This window comes from Ranitomeya imitator, chromosome 2 (assembly GCF_032444005.1).
Source record: "Ranitomeya imitator isolate aRanImi1 chromosome 2, aRanImi1.pri, whole genome shotgun sequence".
NCBI lineage: Eukaryota > Metazoa > Chordata > Amphibia > Anura > Dendrobatidae > Ranitomeya > Ranitomeya imitator.
The window spans coordinates 363,393,201-363,410,987 of record NC_091283.1 but is presented as its reverse complement, the minus strand read 5'-3'; the positions used below and the strand labels follow the sequence as shown (position 1 = coordinate 363,410,987).

Genomic DNA, 17,787 nt, shown 5'->3' with positions numbered 1-17,787 from the left:
ATACATACTGTCAGTCATGCGCCCACAGCTCCTGGCTCCAGAGAAGCCTCACGCCGTGCAGCGTCACATAGGTTACAAGTTTGCAGTCACTTTAAGGCCCGACAAGTAGACAACCCCTTTAAATAGACATTTAGGGTGAAATGTTGTTGCAGACCGCCAGACCACACCTTTAGCCTCTGCATGCTTTCATCCAGATCCACAAACTTCTCATTTGCTCAGGGAAAATCCACAGAGCTCATGACACACAGTGTACAGTGTAACACCCCCAGCCCATCACACCACATACTGTACAGCGCAGCACAGTGTAGGATTCCCCAGCCCATAGCATTACATACAATGTAGCACAGCACAGTGTAGGATTCCCCACCCCATATCATTACATACAGCACAGTGTAGGATTCCCCAGCCCATAGCATTACATACAGCGCAGCACAGTGTAGGATTTCCCAGGCCATAGCATTACATACAGCGCAGCACAGTGTAGGATTCCCCAGGCCACAGCATTACATACAGCGCAGCACAGTATAGGATTCCCCAGGCCACAGCATTACATACAGCGCAGCACAGTGTAGCATTCCCCAGGCCATAGCATTACATACAGCGCAGCACAGTGTAGGATCCCCCAGCCCATAGCATTACATACAGCGCAGCACAGTGTAGGATTTCCCAGGCCATAGCATTACATACAGCGCAGCACAGTGTAGGATTCCCCAGGCCATAGCATTACATACAGCGCAGCACAGTGTAGGATTCCCCACTCCATAGCATTACATACAGCGCAGCACAGTGTAGGATTCCCCAGGCCATAGCATTACATACAGCGCAGCACAGTGTAGGATTCCCCAGGCCATAGCATTACATACAGCGCAGCACAGTGTAGGATTCCCCAGGCCATAGCATTACATACAGCGCAGCACAGTGTAGGATTCCCCAGCCCATAGCATTACATACAGCGCAGCACAGTGTAGGATTCCCCAGCCCATAGCATTACATACAGCGCAGCACAGTGTAGGATTCCCCAGGCCACAGCATTACATACAGCGCAGCACAGTGTAGGATTCCCCAGCCTATAGCATTACATACAGCGCAGCATAGTGTAGGATTCCCCAGCCCATAGCATTACATACAGCGCAGCACAGTGTAGGATTCCCCACCCCATAGCACTAGTCTCACATCCCCACACACAGTGTAGTAGCACCCCAGCCCCTTATAACATACATGGTAACATACAGCCATCACCTCATATACTTGTTAGCAGCAGACCCTTATTACAGCCCCTCCCCCAGCCCACCTCAGTACACAATAATGCACACAAGGAAACCTGTTACCACACAGTAGACACCTCAGTAAACACACCACCTTCCCTCACTGCACACAGACTATTAGATGCTTTTTGCATCTTACCATTATTTTCCGTCCAGAGGCTGCTGTGTGCAGCAGGAGAAGGAGAGAAGCCCCGACGGCAGCCCAGCAAGAGGCAGAGCCAGCACCGAGCACCGCACATGTCCTGGCTGCAGGGGTCCAGGGAAGGGAAGGAGCCAATGAATCCTCCTCACCAGCCGCTGCTGCTAACAGGAAGTGCCGGCGTCCTGGCTGCAGAATTTAAAGGTGCAGTGCTTTTAAAGCAGCAAGTGGTCAGGAGGCCCTAAATAGCTGCTCAGGGACTGGCCCGGGGGGCATATGCCACCCTGCCACCTGGCCCAGTCCGCCCCTGGAGCAGTGGATGGGAAGCACATTAGGATTACAAAGCCTGCAAGAAGTGGATCTATGTTTTTCAATTACAAAAAATACTTTTCCACCGTGCTCATGGCAATTGCAGGTGCTGACTGCAGGTTTCTCGCCATGGACATTGGAGCGTTTGGCCGTGCAAATGATTCACGGACATTTAAGGAGTCTGACATGGGCCGAAGATTATATGAGAACAATTTTAATTTCCCCCAGCCACAACCTCTTCCGAACACCGAAGGCCCGGCCATGCCATTTGTTGTGGTTGGGGATGAGGCTTTTCAAATGAGTGCCAACCTACTGAAACCGTACTCCAGTCGGGGCTTGGACCGCACAAAAAGTATTTTTAATTATAGACTGTCCAGGGCCAGAAGAACTGTGGAATCCTTGTCTCCAAATGGCATATTTTAGGATCCGCAATAAATTTGAAAATTGAGACAGTGGATGAGGTGGTGAAGGCTTGTGTGGTTCTCCACAATTATATTATTGATAAAGAGAGAGTCAACGTGGAACTAGATGAACCCATACCAAATCCATTGCATGATTATCAAGATCATCCTCTGAGGACAACTTTGGAAATTGCTCATATGAGGGATCGATTTGCTGCATACTTTGTTTCAGATGTTGGGCGTGTTTCATGGCAAGATGAAATGGTTTAATTTATATTTCATCTTGGTTTTACTGATACAATCTAAACACTGTCATGTAAACACTGTTGAGTCCATGACATTTTACCAGCCTATGTAATGTTATTTAAATGTTGTAATGTCCCCTGAATTTCTACTGTGTTGTGCTTTGAAATAAAGTTCTTTATAGTGCCTTTCCGTTTTAACAAAACAAATCTCCCATATGTTTTTCCAAATTAAACAAAATTTAAAATCCAATGTTTTAGAAACTAATGTGTGTCCCACAAAATTTAGTAATGTGAGCACCAGTACCCAAATTGACTGTGACAAAACAAACAAATTGTTCAGCCGTGTGTTCCATAGTTTTAAAAGATAACATGATCGGCTCCCACCTTGTCAACCATTTTTAATCTTGCAGACTATTTGCATATGGAACCTGGCTTGACAAGGAGGGAGACGATCATGTTTGCTAAACTCTACTGAGTTTACACTATTGGACTCATGATGCTGGAGTACGTCCAGAGTCAAATAGTGGCGACACTGTGAACATTGCTACCACCTCACCTGACCAATAACCTTAAGGTACCGTTATAAAACGATTAACCAACGATCCCGACCAGTGGTACGACCTGACCGTGATCGTTGTTAAGTCGTCGTGTGGTTGCTGGAGAGCTGTCACACAGACAGCTCTCCAGCGACCAAAAAAGACCAAGTCCCCGTGTAATCTGGGTAAACATTGTGTTATGGGCCGCACTCACGATGTTTCCCCAGTTTACCATTATAAATGTAAAAAAAAACAAAAAAAAAAAAAACAAACCCATACATTCTGGTGTGTGACACGTCCATCACCGTCAGCTTTCCGCACTGTGCCAGCCCTAAAGCACAAAGTCAACGGTGTGCTCTGCTTTTACTTTACGGCCGGGAATGACAGTGTCAGTCACTGCGGGAAGATGACGGCGAGGGACGTGGTAGACACCGTAATGTAAGAATGTAGTATTTTTTGGTATTTTTCACTTTTTTGAGTGGGTAAAACACTGCGCTAGTAACCCGATATTCCCTGGTTTCCAGCGAAGACATCGCTGGATCGGTGTCAAACACGCCGATCCAACAATGACAGCGTGTGATCAGTGACCCAAAAAAGGTCCTGATCATTCGCAGAGACCTACAATCTCCCAGCAGGGGCCTGATCGTTGGTCACTGTCACGCATAACGATTTCAGAAAAGATAACGTTGCTACGTGACAACAAACAACTATATCGTTAATGAAATCGTTGTGTGATGGTACCTTTACGGTAGGTTTTAAAATTGATATATTGTGAAATGCTCTTTGTGTTTGTAACATCTCATAGTACAATGAGAGCCAGCCCTAAAAAAATTCGAACAAAAAATTGATAAAATTGTGTCAGACATTGCACATCAGGTGTTACAAACACAAGATTTGTTTATACGGCGCACGGTGTGATTTGGTGCAAACTTTATTTTAGACAAAGAAACTCCGTATTTTTGATCAAATTAACAGTTTTATTAATAGGGACACAAAAAAAAATGGGTAAAGGTTAAGGTGTATTAACTTCAGCGACAAAGGGGGATTGATATCCTCCAGTTTGGGTGTGGGTTGAGGACAACGAGGAGGAGGACGAGGGGGAGGAACCACCATATTGTAAGACACTGGACGGGATGCCGACGTCAGTCCAGCCTGTAGATGGTGGCGATAATGCCAACGCAGGAGGTGAGGGAGGAGGGACGACCAGTGTCCTAGCCAATGTGGACTGGCTATGACTACTCCTGCTCTGGGTAGACCCAGGCTGAGTACTGGGTGTGCTAATTCTTGGAGCAGCCATAGCCGCCGTTGTAGTTCTGGTCTTCTTTCTTTTTCTCCTCTCTCCCTCTGGGTGTGGTTCGGCTTCCCGTCTTTGTGCCCTTAAAGGCCTGGCAGGAGCAGAACTTTGGGGCTCTGTTCTATGGTGGCGGTGGCCCTTGGCACGCGGAGCTCTGTGTTGGTGCTCTGCAGCAGGAGTCGGAGTCATGCTAGCCAGCGATGGCACTCCGGGCATTGTAGTCGCTGACTGCATGACCCGAGCCTGCTGCAGAGCAGTCACGTATGCATTGTTGCAGGCCTGCATCACCGAAATCTGGAGTTCCGGCGTAAGATGTTCCACCATGCCCTTCTCAATGGCACTAAAAAAAATGTTTGGCCGGCCTCGAGAGCTCCGATTCCATTGTTTGAAGACGCCGGTCGATATTGGACAGAGCTGTGTCCATTCTATCGCCCAGCGCCTTGAAACAATTCTGGAAGACCGTGCTCAAATGCAAAAATTTGGGCAGTAGCGGCCTGTCCGAGGCCCGCTGACGCTGTCGGGAAGACCCAAAGGAAGGAGCGACAGAGGCCTCGGCCAGGGGAACATCTGATGGACCGGCTGCCGGTTCGCCAGATGGTGGTGCAGACCTGCTCTCGCTGTGGGATGGCTGTGACGGGTCAGATGGCGATTCACGAAGGACCGCTCCAGAGGGTCGGACAGGCTCGCGGGTGCTGCTGTGTGTTCTGTGAAAACATAAGGAAACCATTAGTATACAAAATATAACATTTCACATTCGCCATCACCTGTGTAAAAGTTAACATTGCATCACACACTATAAAATTATAATTTTACCTAACTGTAAAGGGTTTTAGTTCAGTCTGTCAGTCGTAACGGTTTGCTTATTGAACCGGCCAGCTGCCTGACATGGCTGATGCGACCAATCAGCGCGGGTCACAGGCCTGATTAAAATGCCCGCTCCTTACTCCCCGCAGTGAATGCCCGTCGCCCGCATACTCCCCTGTCATTAATTAACTTACCGGCGGTATCCATTGCCGCCGTTAATGTTAACCAATTTTTAATATTGACACTGCATATGCCGCATCAATATTAAAAATAGAATACATTTATTTTTTACTAAATACTCACCCATGTTTGGCGTTTGTAACGCCCGACAATTACGCTTATCGTCGGAACAGCCATGACGTCACGGTCATGTGACCGAGACGTCATCACACGTCCTGCGAGCTGAGCAACCCTGGGAACATAACCTGCCTTGGAGTAGAAGGTATGCCGTGTCTATTATATTTTTCCTTTTTATTTTAATCTGTGATAAACCTGGATGGGCAATATACTACTCCACTATGAAATATTGCCCGGGCCTGGCCAATCTACTATCTGTCTGTGTGCTGTATACTTCGTACTTGCCAAAATAAATGGCTGGGCAATAAACTACGTGGCTGGGAAATATACTACGTGAATATGCATGTTTTCCAAACGAGGTGTGGGAATAGGTACTATACTTACTCTCGGCTTTCAAGGACCGGTCGCAGGAATTGCAGAATACGACTGTATTTATATATTGAGGTCCTTGAAGCTGCAGCACCACTACGACTCTGTCCCTCCTTTTTCATGACCCTCTTGAAACGGTCCTTCATGGAGCGCCATCTGGTCTTCAATTTTTTAACTGTGTTAAAGTTAAAAAAAAAATTAAGGTTGAGAGAAAATATTGAAATTGATAACGCAACCGTGTGCAATCCCAATAGAAGACATCACAGACGGTTGTGTATCCTGGCATGATGGGTCAGAGCAGCATTTCGGCAATACTTACGAAATTTATCTTTGACCGTGGGGGAAGCGCTGTCGAAGCCATCCCACAGCGATTTTGCCACCTCAACCCACATACGGCGCAACACGCCCTGGTCCGCGTGCCGGGGGTCACGGCTGTCCCACAACAGGCCTCGCTCCTGTATGGATGCAACCATGAGGTCGATGTCGATTGGTTCATCATGGGCCCGTTGTGAAACCTAGAATAATTGGAAAATATTAATATTTGCAAGATAAAAATTGTTCTCCCAACCTCCTCCAACAACAATATAACATCAGTAACAATATATATAAAGCATCTGTGTGGCCATATCTACCTGCAAAATAGCAGCACAGCGTTCCACCTCACCCCAACACACGTTTCGCACCTGGCTTCTTCCGGGGGGCCTCCACCTTATGTTAGGGTGCTTGGGCTAGTTTTATGCATGTTATTTTGTTTTCTAATAAAGCCTTTTTGCATATTACTCTGGATCTCTTTGTTCTGGTTACCCTTTGGGCAACCATGTGTGGTTTGAAATGTACAAAAAGGCAGCAGAAAAAAAGCAGCATTTACGCTACATGTGAACATGGCCTAAAAGTGCAGGCTCGAGCAGGCGCCCATCCCCCATGCGGCACTAAGTGGAAGCCGACATGACAGGGGTTGGGGAAGAAAGGGGGAGGGGGTGGGTGAAAATGAGTCACGTTAAGGGGGTGGTTATGGTAATGGGAGGGGGGTTTATAAGGGTAAGGGGGGAGGAGCGTGGCACTTTCCCGCTCTGAAGCAAGAAGTCCCGCCCGCCCTGTTTTGTTATTTTCTCCAAGGGTTTCGTTTATTTTCAGATCATAGTGGCTAGCGGTTGGGAGGGGTCCTTGAAGTTGGTGCTAAATTGCGCTGGGGGGGTCCGTGGGTATATGGATTCCTCAGTTGGTCTTATGTGGTGGTTATTTGGTCTGGTGATTTTGGGGGGATTTGGCCAGCGGTGGCTTGATCCTCAGGGGTTCAGTGGACGATGGCACTCTTCGGGGTGATTCGGTGCTCCCGAGCCAGGGGGTAACGGCAGGGAGTAAGTTATGGTTGGTTCTTCCACTGTTTGTTACGGTTTTGTTTAATCGCCAGAGTTTCAAGCTTCAAGGACCCAACCCCGATTTATTTATTAGTTATTTATGTAATGTTAATTTGTTTGTTTAATAAAGGCTGCTGTGGCCAAAATTATCCAACGATGGCTTTAGTGTCGTTTATGGGTTAAAGGGGGAGGGGGAATCTTCGCGCCTGGGGCCGAAAAGGTTAAGCACCCTACGAAGATTGACCATACCAATGTCATGTCTAAGCAAAGTGGATGTGATTCCATGAAAATTCCTGCAATGTTTTGTCTAGAGACGCTGCTGACTTATGCAGTTCTGGGGAATTTTCTCTATAGATTTCTATGTGAAGCCTGAAAAATAAAAACCACCGTTGTATTGTTAGTGCAGAACCAAAGCTGTTCTGTGCTATTAAATCCGCTGCTTCACATCTGCACCAACATTAGAGACAAAGCCACAAAAAGAGGAATGAGGCTATGTGCACACGTAGAATGGTCCACTGCGGATTTTTCCGCAGCGGATTTGATAAATCTGCAGGGCAAAAACACCGCATTTTTCCTGCGGATTTACCGCGGTTTTTGTGCGGATTCCACTGCGGTTTTACACCTGCTGTTTTCTATAATGGAGCAGGTGTAAAACTGCTACGGATTCCGCACAAATAATAGACATGCTGCGGAATGTAAACCGCTGCCTTTCCGCATGTTTTTTTCTGCAGCATGGGCACAGCGTTTTCGGTTTCCCATAGGTTTACATTGTACTGTAAACTCATGGGAAACTGCTGCTGATCCGCAGCAAAACCTGCATCGTGTGCACAGAGCCTTAACATTCCCCCAAAATTCAAGAAATGACACAGCAAGAAAAGAAAACCGTATTTACCTGACGAGATCTCAGAACTAATGCACAGGATGCAGTCAAAGCCATATAATAAAGATGGTGGCAACACAGGAGCAAAATACTAAGACAACCGCTCACAACTTATCAGTCAACCAATACCTCATATACTGTATATTATATTTAGTTTTTTGCACAATAATTTTATTCAGGGTGCAGCCGAGCCCATCACTGTTGGCCTTGTAACCTATGGTGTCTGTCCTCATGGGGTGCACTTATATAGTGCTGGGCAGTCACCTAATCTAATAGTATGGGTGTCACTAATATGGGGGACTGTGCTACCTATGTGTGACTAGCGCCCTATACAAGCCTTTATGTCATATACTGTGTCCCCGACTTTGATGCAGGCTCCAGTGGTGAGCCAACATCTTTCCCTGCACGACAGCTGATTTATAGTCACATTATACTGTATGCATCGGGATGGCGGTACTGTAGGAACATTATACTGTGTGTGGGGGATGGTGGTACTGTAGGAACATTATACTGTGTGTGGGGGATGGTGGTACTGTAGGAACATTATACTGTGTGTGGGGGATGGCGGTACTGTGGGAACATTATACTGTGTGTGGGGGATGGTGGTACTGTGGGAACATTATACTGTGTGAGGGGGATGGCGGCACTGTGGGAACATTATACTGTGTGAGGGGCATATGGTGGTACTAGGGGAACATTATACTGTGTGAGGGGAGGGGGCATTACGGTACTGTGGCAAAATTTTACTGTGTACGGGAGGGATGGCGGTACTATGAGAACATTATAGTGTGTGTGGTGGCCACGAAAGTGGCACTGTACTATGTGAGTAATATGGATTTCCTTTTTTCCTGTCTTTTATATTTGTCTCATATGTATCTATCAATGACATAGAAACAAAACGATATGATTCTTAGATGATGGCAACACAAAAAAAACCCTCAACTGTCAATGTACAGAAGGTGTTGATGTCCCCCACGTCCAGAAATGGGGAATCTCCAGCACCTACCTCCACCTGCAGAGCCGCACACCACATATATGGCTGTCCTGTGCGCACAGGACCTGTGACTGTGTCATGTGATTAATACAAGAACGTTCAGAGCCCGCACCCCGTACTATGAGACCTTATTCACACGTTGAGTATTTGGCATGTTTTTTACCTCAGTATTTCTAAGCCACAACCAGGAGTGGGTGATAAATACAGAAGTGGTGCATATGTTTCTATTATACTTTTCCTCTGACTGTTCCACTCCTGGTTTTGGCTACAAATACTGATGCTGAGGTAAAAAACCTCAAAGACTCATTGTGTGCATGTGGCCCTAACTGTACAGATATGAATACACTGCGGTCAGTATACAGACATACACACACGGTGCGTCCGCACAATGCGAATAATGAATACATGACCGCCACTATTACTATACACGTATAACACATGAGGAATTTGAGTAACATTTTTTGGGGGCGATAAAGCTGCCCGACCACCACAAGCTGTGCCCAATGTGGAAGGTCCCGGACCCCAGTGACTCACCTCTCTGTGCTTACCAAGGCCTCATATTGGCAGGAGAAGAGATAGGAGCCAAGTCTGACTGTGATTAACACCAGTCTGGGGTAAGCTTGATGGATAAAGGTGCACAGACCTGGGGGGCCACACCCGCTGTATATTAATACAAGAGATCCAAACAAGGACCCATAAACCCAGTGGCGTAGGAAGGGGGGTGCGGGGGGGGCGGTCCGCCCCGGGCGGCACAATGCTGGGGGCGGCCGGCGCTGCAGGAGAAGAAGATGAAAAAAAAAAAAAAAAAAAAAAAGACGCCCCTTTAAATCTTCGGGCGGCGCCGTCCGCCGCCACGACCAGGGCCAGCTCCCCCCACCCCCGGGTCCCGCCCCCGCCCCCGCCCCCGCCCCCCGCTCTATACTCACCTCTCCTGGTTCCTGCGGCGCCGGCAGCTGCAGCGTCCTCTGACTCTGCGACGTCTCAGAGCAGAGGGCGCGATGACGTCACTACTGTGCGCGCCGCTCTGCCTCTCTGTCCTGAGCGTCGCAGAGCCGGAGAGACGCTGACTGCACCGGACCTGCGCTAGGAATGGGAGAGGTGAGGATTTTACTTTTGTTTTTTTTTCTTTATTTCTGACTGTCTGGGGCTGGGGCAATGCTGGAGACCATGGGGCAGAATGCTGGACACACTGGGGCAATACAGGAGACCATGGGGCAGATTGCTGGACACACTGGGGCAATACAGGAGACTATGGGGCAGATTGCTGGACACACTGGGGCAATACAGGAGACCATGGGGCAGATTGCTGGACACACTGGGGCAATACAGGAGACCATGGGGCAGATTGCTGGACACACTGGGGCAATACAGGAGACTATGGGGCAGATTGCTGGACACACTGGGGCAATACTGGAGACCATGGGGCAGAATGCTGGACACACTGGGGCAATACTGGAGACCATGGGGCAGAATGCTGGACACACTGGGGCAATACTGGAGACCATGGGGCAGAATGCTGGACACACTGGGGCAATACTGGAGACCATGGGGCAGAATGCTGGACACACTGGGGCAGTACAGGAGACTATGGGGCAGAATGCTGGACACTCTGAATACTGGAGACCATGGGGCAGATCTCAGGACACATTGAGGCAATGCTGGAGACCCTGGGGCAGACTTCTGGACATACTGGGGCAATACTGGAGACCATGGGGCAGATTGCTGGACACACCGGGGCAATACTGGAGACCATGGGGCAGAATGCTGGACACACTGGGGCAATACAGGAGACCATGGGGCAGATTGCTGGACACACTGGGGCAATACTGGAGACCATGGGGCAGAATGCTGGACACACTGGGGCAGTACAGGAGACTATGGGGCAGAATGCTGGACACACTGGGGCAATACTGGAGACCCTGGGGCAGATTGCTGGACACACTGGGGCAATACTGGAGACCCTGGGGCAGATTTCTGGACACATTGAGGCAATGCTAGAGACCCTGGGGCAGACTTCTGGACACACTGGGGCAATGCTGGACACTGGGGCAGATTGCTGGACACACTGGGGGTAATATACTGGACACACTGGGGCAATGCTGGACACTGGGGGTAATATGCTGGACACACTGGGGCAGACTGCTGGACACACTGGGGAAAGGCTGGACACTGGGGCAGATTGCTGGACACACTGAGGGCAGATTGCTGGACACACTGGGGGTAATATGCTGGACACACTGGGGCAGACTGCTGGACACACTGGGGAAAGGCTGGACACTGGGGCAGATTGCTGGACACACTGAGGGCAGATTGCTGGACACACTGGGGGTAATATGCTGGACATACTGGGGCAGATTGCTGGACACACTGGGGGTAATATGATGGACACACTGGGGCAGATTGCTGGACAACATGGGGGTAATATGCTGGACACACTGGGGCAGATTGCTGGACAACATGGGGGTAATATGCTGGACACACTGGGGGCAGGACTTGAGGCATGGGCAGAATGTAGATACGGGGCATGATTGGAGACACGGGGCAGGATTGGATCATGGGGCAGGACGGATACGATGGAGGCTGGTGGGGCAGGATGGGGAGATCATATGGGGTAGAATGGATACTCATGAGGGCAGGATACGACAACATATGGCTGGAGCCAGGAATGAGATAAACGGGGCCAGGGTGGGGAATATTATTACCATAGGGGATAATTAAGGGATATTGTTACTGCAGTGATGTATTTATTTTATTTTTTGAGTATACTGTTTTAAATTTTAAAATTAAGTAATGTGTTCTGCAAGCGGAGCTCGAGATAACTGTGTTATTTCCTGCAGAAACGAGTCCTGGCTGGAAGGAATGATGGCGGTCTGTGCTGGATGAAAGATGAAGGACTTCACCTAGAGACGTCACTGGTGAGTCAGTGTTACCTATACACTGACACTATACACTGTATACTATATAGAGGTCCTGTGTATAATGTCACCAGTGATCTCTGTATTACCTCTACACAGACACTGCATACTAAGTACAGATCTCCTGTGAATACTGGCACTTATGGTGATAGTATTGTGGGTTTTTTTTTATTACTGATCAGTATTGTAGTATTCAGTCACTATGTGGTGGTAATATGTGGTCTGGAAATGGTGCGGTGGTATTTGTCCCTTGTATGTAGTATTATTCGGTCACTATGTGGCCTGGTCATGGTGTGGTGGTATTAAGTCACAGGTGTGGCATGTGGGGGTGACACCATTAGGCCCAGTTTAAGTTCTACAAAACAGGAAAACCATTTTTGGTAACCTTTGTGTGTATTGAGCTGGGGGGGGATGGGGGGGGGCGCCAAACTCGGGAACAGCCCCGGGCGGCAAAAGCTCTAGCTACGCCTCTGCATAAACCTCTAGTGGTAAATTAATATGTAGGTGCGCATACACACTGTGCTCATTAACAAACAGAAATACAGGAAAACACTAAAAAAAAGTTGCGGAGGACATGGAGGAGCCATTCATGAACTGGGAGGAGCCATATATGTGCAAGATGGATGGGGCAAAGCCATGTGTGATGAAGGTGGAGCATTGTTAGTGTGATGTGGATGGGGAGGAGCCATGTGTGACGAAGGTTGAGCATGTGCACACGATGCGGATTTTGCTGCGGATCCGCAGCAGTTTCCCATGAGTCTACAGTACAATGTAAACCTATGGGAAACGAAACGCACGGAAACGCAGCGTTTTATTTTCCGCAGCATGTCAATTCTTTGTGCGGAATCCGCAGCGTTTTTACACCAGCTCCAATAGAAAACTGCAGATGTAAAACTGCAGCGGAATCCGCAATAGAAACCGTGATAAATCCACAGGAAAAAACGCAGCGGTTTTATCAAATCCGCTGCTGAAAAATCCGCAGAGGAGGTTTCTACGTGTGCACATACCCTTAGTGTGATGTGGATGGGGAGGACCCATGTGTGGAGAGGGTGGAGCATTGTTAGTGTGATGTGGATTGGGCGGAGCCATGTGTGGAGAGGGTGGAGCATTGTTAGTGTGATGTGGATGGGGCGGAGCCATGTGTGGAGAGGGTGGAGCATTGTTAGTGTGATGTGGATTGGGCGGAGCCATGTGTGGAGAGGGTGGAGCATTGTTAGTGTGATGTGGATGGGGCGGAGCCATGTGTGTAGAGGGTGGAGCATTGTTAGTGTGATGTGGATGGGGCGGAGCCATGTGTGTAAAGGGTGGAGCATTGTTAGTGTGATGTGGATGGGGCAGAGCCTTGTGTGGAGAGGGTGGAGCATTGTTAGTGTGATGTGGATGGGGCGGAGCCATGTGTGGAGAGGGTGGAGCATTGTAAGTGTGATGTGGATGGGGCAGAGCCATGTGTGGACAGGGTGGAGCATTGTAAGTGTGATGTGGATGGGGAGGAGCCATCTGTGGAGAGGGTGGAGCATTGTTAGTGTGATGTGGATTGGGCGGAGCCATGTGTGGAGAGGTTGGAGCATTGTTAGTGTGATGTGGATGGGGCGGAGCCATGTGTGGAGAGGGTGGAGCATTGTTAGTGTGATGTGGATGGGGCAGAGCCATGTGTGGAGAGGGTGGAGCTTTGTTAGTGTGATGTGGATGGGGAGGAGCCATGTGTGTAGAGGGTGGAGCATTGTTAGTGTGATGTGGATGGGGCAGAGCCATGTGTAGACAGGGTGGAGCATTGTAAGTGTGATGTGGATGGGGAGGAGCCATGTGTGGAGAGGGTGGAGCATTGTTAGTGTGATGTGGATTGGGCGGAGCCATGTGTGGAGAGGGTGGAGCATTGTTAGTGTGATGTGGATGGGGCGGAGCCATGTGTGGAGAGGGTGGAGCATTGTTAGTGTGATGTGGATGGGGCAGAGCCATGTGTGGAGAGGGTGGAGCTTTGTTAGTGTGATGTGGATGGGGAGGAGCCATGTGTGTAGAGGGTGGAGCATTGTTAGTGTGATGTGGATGGGGCAGAGCCATGTGTAGACAGGGTGGAGCATTGTAAGTGTGATGTGGATGGGGAGGAGCCATGTGTGGAGAGGGTGGAGCATTGTTAGTGTGATGTGGATTGGGCGGAGCCATGTGTGGAGATGGTGGAGCATTGTTAGTGTGATGTGGATGAGGCGGAGCCATGTGTGGAGAGGGTGGAGCATTGTTAGTGTGATGTGGATGGGGCAGAGCCATGTGTGGAGAGGGTGGAGCTTTGTTAGTGTGATGTGGATGGGGAGGAGCCATGTGTGTAGAGGGTGGAGCATTGTTAGTGTGATGTGGATGGGGCAGAGCCATGTGTAGACAGGGTGGAGCATTGTAAGTGTGATGTGGATGGGGAGGAGCCATGTGTGGAGAAGGTGGAGCATTGTTAGTGTGATGTGGATTGGGCGGAGCCATGTGTGGAGAGGGTGGAGCATTGTTAGTGTGATGTGGATGGGGCGGAGCCATGTGTGGAGAGGGTGGAGCATTGTTAGTGTGATGTGGATGGGGCAGAGCCATGTGTGGAGAGGGTGGAGCTTTGTTAGTGTGATGTGGATGGGGAGGAGCCATGTGTGTAGAGGGTGGAGCATTGTTAGTGTGATGTGGATGGGGCAGAGCCATGTGTAGACAGGGTGGAGCATTGTAAGTGTGATGTGGATGGGGAGGAGCCATGTGTGGAGAGGGTGGAGCATTGTTAGTGTGATGTGGATTGGGCGGAGCCATGTGTGGAGAGGGTGGAGCATTGTTAGTGTGATGTGGATGGGGCGGAGCCATGTGTGGAGAGGGTGGAGCATTGTTAGTGTGATATGGATGGGGCAGAGCCATGTGTGGAGAGGGTGGAGCTTTGTTAGTGTGATGTGGATGGGGAGGAGCCATGTGTGTAGAGGGTGGAGCATTGTTAGTGTGATGTGGATGGGGCAGAGCCATGTGTAGACAGGGTGGAGCATTGTAAGTGTGATGTGGATGGGGAGGAGCCATGTGTGGAGAGGGTGGAGCATTGTTAGTGTGATGTGGATGGGGCAAAGCCATGTGTGGAGATGGTGGAGCATTGTAGTGTGATATGGATGGGGAGGAGCCATGTGTGGAGAGGGTGGAGCATTGCTAGTGTGATGTGGATGGGGAGGAGCCATGTGTGGAGAGGGTGGAGCTATGTTAGTGTGATGTTGATGGGGAGGAGCCATGTGTGGAGAGGGTGGGGCATTGTTAGTGTGATGTGGATGGGGCGGAGCCATGTGTGGACAGGGTGGAGCATTGTTAATGTGATGTGTTGTGAATTCTGCTTTTGAGTTCCCTCCAGTGGTTGTAGGTGGTAATGCAGTTGTCCCTGAGTTGCAGTCCTGGTCAGGTGTATCTGCTGATTGCAGTTCCGACTGGGGTATTTAGGTGTGCAGGATTAATTAGTCCTTGCCAGTTGTCCATGGTTCTGGGAGGTTTTGGATCTTTGTCTGGTTCCTCCTGCCTTGCTGCCAATTTAGCAAAGATAAGTGTCTGGTTTTTGTTTCTTTTGCACACATGCTGTGTGTGTAATAATTCTGTGCTATTCATTTGTTTTCTCTTGTCCAGCTTAGATTGTGTCAGTGTTTTCTCAGTCTAGTTGGATTCTCTGGAGTTGCAGATATACGCTCCACATCTTTAGTTAGATGGTGGAATTTTTGTATTTTCTGCTGTGGATATTTTTGGAAGGGTTTTAATACTGACCGCTTAGTATTCTGTCCTATCCTTTCCTATTTTAGCTAGAGTGGCCTCTTTTGCTAAATCCTGTTTCCTGCCTGCGTGTGTCTTTCCTCTACTACTCACAGTCAATATTTGTGGGGGGCTGCCTATCCTTTGGGGTTCTGCTCTGAGGCAAGGTAGAATTCCTACTTCCATCTATAGGGGTATTTAGTCCTCCGGCTGTGTCGAGGTGTCTAGGATTTGTTAGGCACACCCCACGGCTACTTCTAGGATTTGCGGTCAGTACAGTTTCCACCTACTCCAGAGAAAGTTCCATGCGGCTCCAAGGTCACCGGATCATAACAGTGATGTGAATGGGGAGGAACCATGTGTGGAGAGGGTGGAGCATTGTTAGTGTGATGTGGATGGGGCAGAGCCATGTGTGGACATGCTGGAGCTTTGTTAGTGTAATGTGGATGGGGAGGAGCCATGTTTGGAGAGGGTGGAGCATTGTTAGTGTGATGTGGATGGGGCAGAGCCATGTGTGGACATGCTGGAGCTTTGTTAGTGTAATGTGGATGGGGAGGAGCCATGTTTGGAGAGGGTGGAGTATTGTTAGTGTGATGTGGATGGGGCAGAGCCATGTGTGGAGAGGGTGGAGCTTTGTTAGTGTGATGTGCAGGGCCAGTGTCAGCACCCGGCGTACCCGGGCAAGTGCCGAGGCCCTGGTGAGACAGGGGGGCCCATAACGGTAAGACACTGATGCCAACACTGATGCGCATCATGCGCTCCAGGGTGGCCCCCGAAGCTGGACTACATCCCTCCCTGTGCTAGTGTGCTGTGTGACTGTCACTGCACAGTCAACTCGCAGCCAGGACTCGAATGCGGAGCTGGAGCTGACATCCCTGGCAGCAGGAGGCGCGGCACATAGAGCTCTCTGGCACTGACGCTGCGCAGCTGCAGGAATACTCACCATAGGGATACTAACAGTCACTTCCGGGCCAGCGGTCGTTACTTCCGGGTGAGAGTGAGGACGAGCTCCTCATCCTAAGAGCTCACACAGAGATCGTCGCAACACGGTCCGGGTCCACCGTCCAATTCCAGCGTGGCAGCGAGCAGCAGAAGATGAGCAGCAGTCAGTGCACGTGCACCCTGTGTCCACAACAGTCAGGGGCGATGGCGTGACTCGTGAGTGATGTGACGGTAAAAGTGAAGCAGTGAGTCTTCCTTCCTGGTCCCAAAGCATTGCGGGGCATGCAGCCTGCCTGGGACTTGTAGTCCGACACTACACAGACCAACAGTATGGCATCTGAGTGATGCTGGGACTTGTAGACTTTATACTACATGGCTGGCTGTGCTATATACTATGTGGGCTGCCTGTGTTATATACTACGTGGGCTGTGCTATATACTACGTGGGCTGCTTGTATTGTATACTACGTGGGCTGTGTTATATACTACGTAGCTGTATTATATACTATGTGGTTGTGTTATGAACTACATCGCTGTGTTATATACTACTTGGCTGTGCTATGTACTACGTGTTTGTGCTATATACTACGTGGCTGTGCTATATACTACGTGGCTGTGCTATATACTACATGGCTGTGCTATATACTACATGGGCTGTGTTATATGCTACATGGACTGTTATATACTACGTGGCTGTGCTATATACTACATGGGCTGTGTTATATGCTACATGGACTGTTATATACTACGTGGCTGTGCTATATACTACATGGGCTGTGTTATATGCTACATGGACTGTTATATACTACGTGGCTGTGCTATATACTACATGGCTGTGCTATATACTACCTGGGCTGTGTTAGGCCGGTTTCACATTTGCGGTTGTATCCGCAGCGTTTCTTTTGCAAATATCCGCATGCGTTGTGTATTCCTATATTTAACATTAGGGACGCATGCGTCTGCAATCGGTTGCTTTTGCCCGCGTTCAACGACGCATGCGTCGTTTCGTTATCTGCGGGTTGGTGTGGTGAACGCTACATGTAGTAATTTTAGAGGCGTCAATTTGCCGCCTTGAAACGTATGCGGTCGATTGCGTAAGGAATGCGCCAAAAAAACGCATTGCTGTTTATGTGAACGTATGCGTTCACAAGCACATGTGTTTGCTTGCGTTCGTGAATGCATGCGTTGCACCAGAGAAATACATGTCTAGACACTGATAAGCCACCCCCCACATACAAGGTGATAAAGGGAGGGAGTGGACAGTTGCAGGTCACTACGCAGCAGACAGAGAAGCTTTCCAGACGCAGC

General features: G+C 49.2%; 1 protein-coding gene and 1 long non-coding RNA gene across 2 annotated transcripts in view; both read right to left on the bottom strand.

Moving 5' to 3' along the window:
• The window catches only part of LOC138666578 (zinc finger protein 208-like), a 301,114-nt gene that overhangs the window by 225,292 nt on the left and 58,035 nt on the right, over positions 1-17,787 (bottom strand). The window lies entirely within an intron of this gene.
• On the bottom strand, positions 4,788-5,994 carry LOC138663867 (uncharacterized). Its single transcript, XR_011318245.1, has 3 exons — positions 5,979-5,994; positions 5,675-5,834; positions 4,788-4,893 (listed from the first exon to the last, which is right to left on the bottom strand). It is a non-coding gene; the product is annotated as an uncharacterized lncRNA (long non-coding RNA).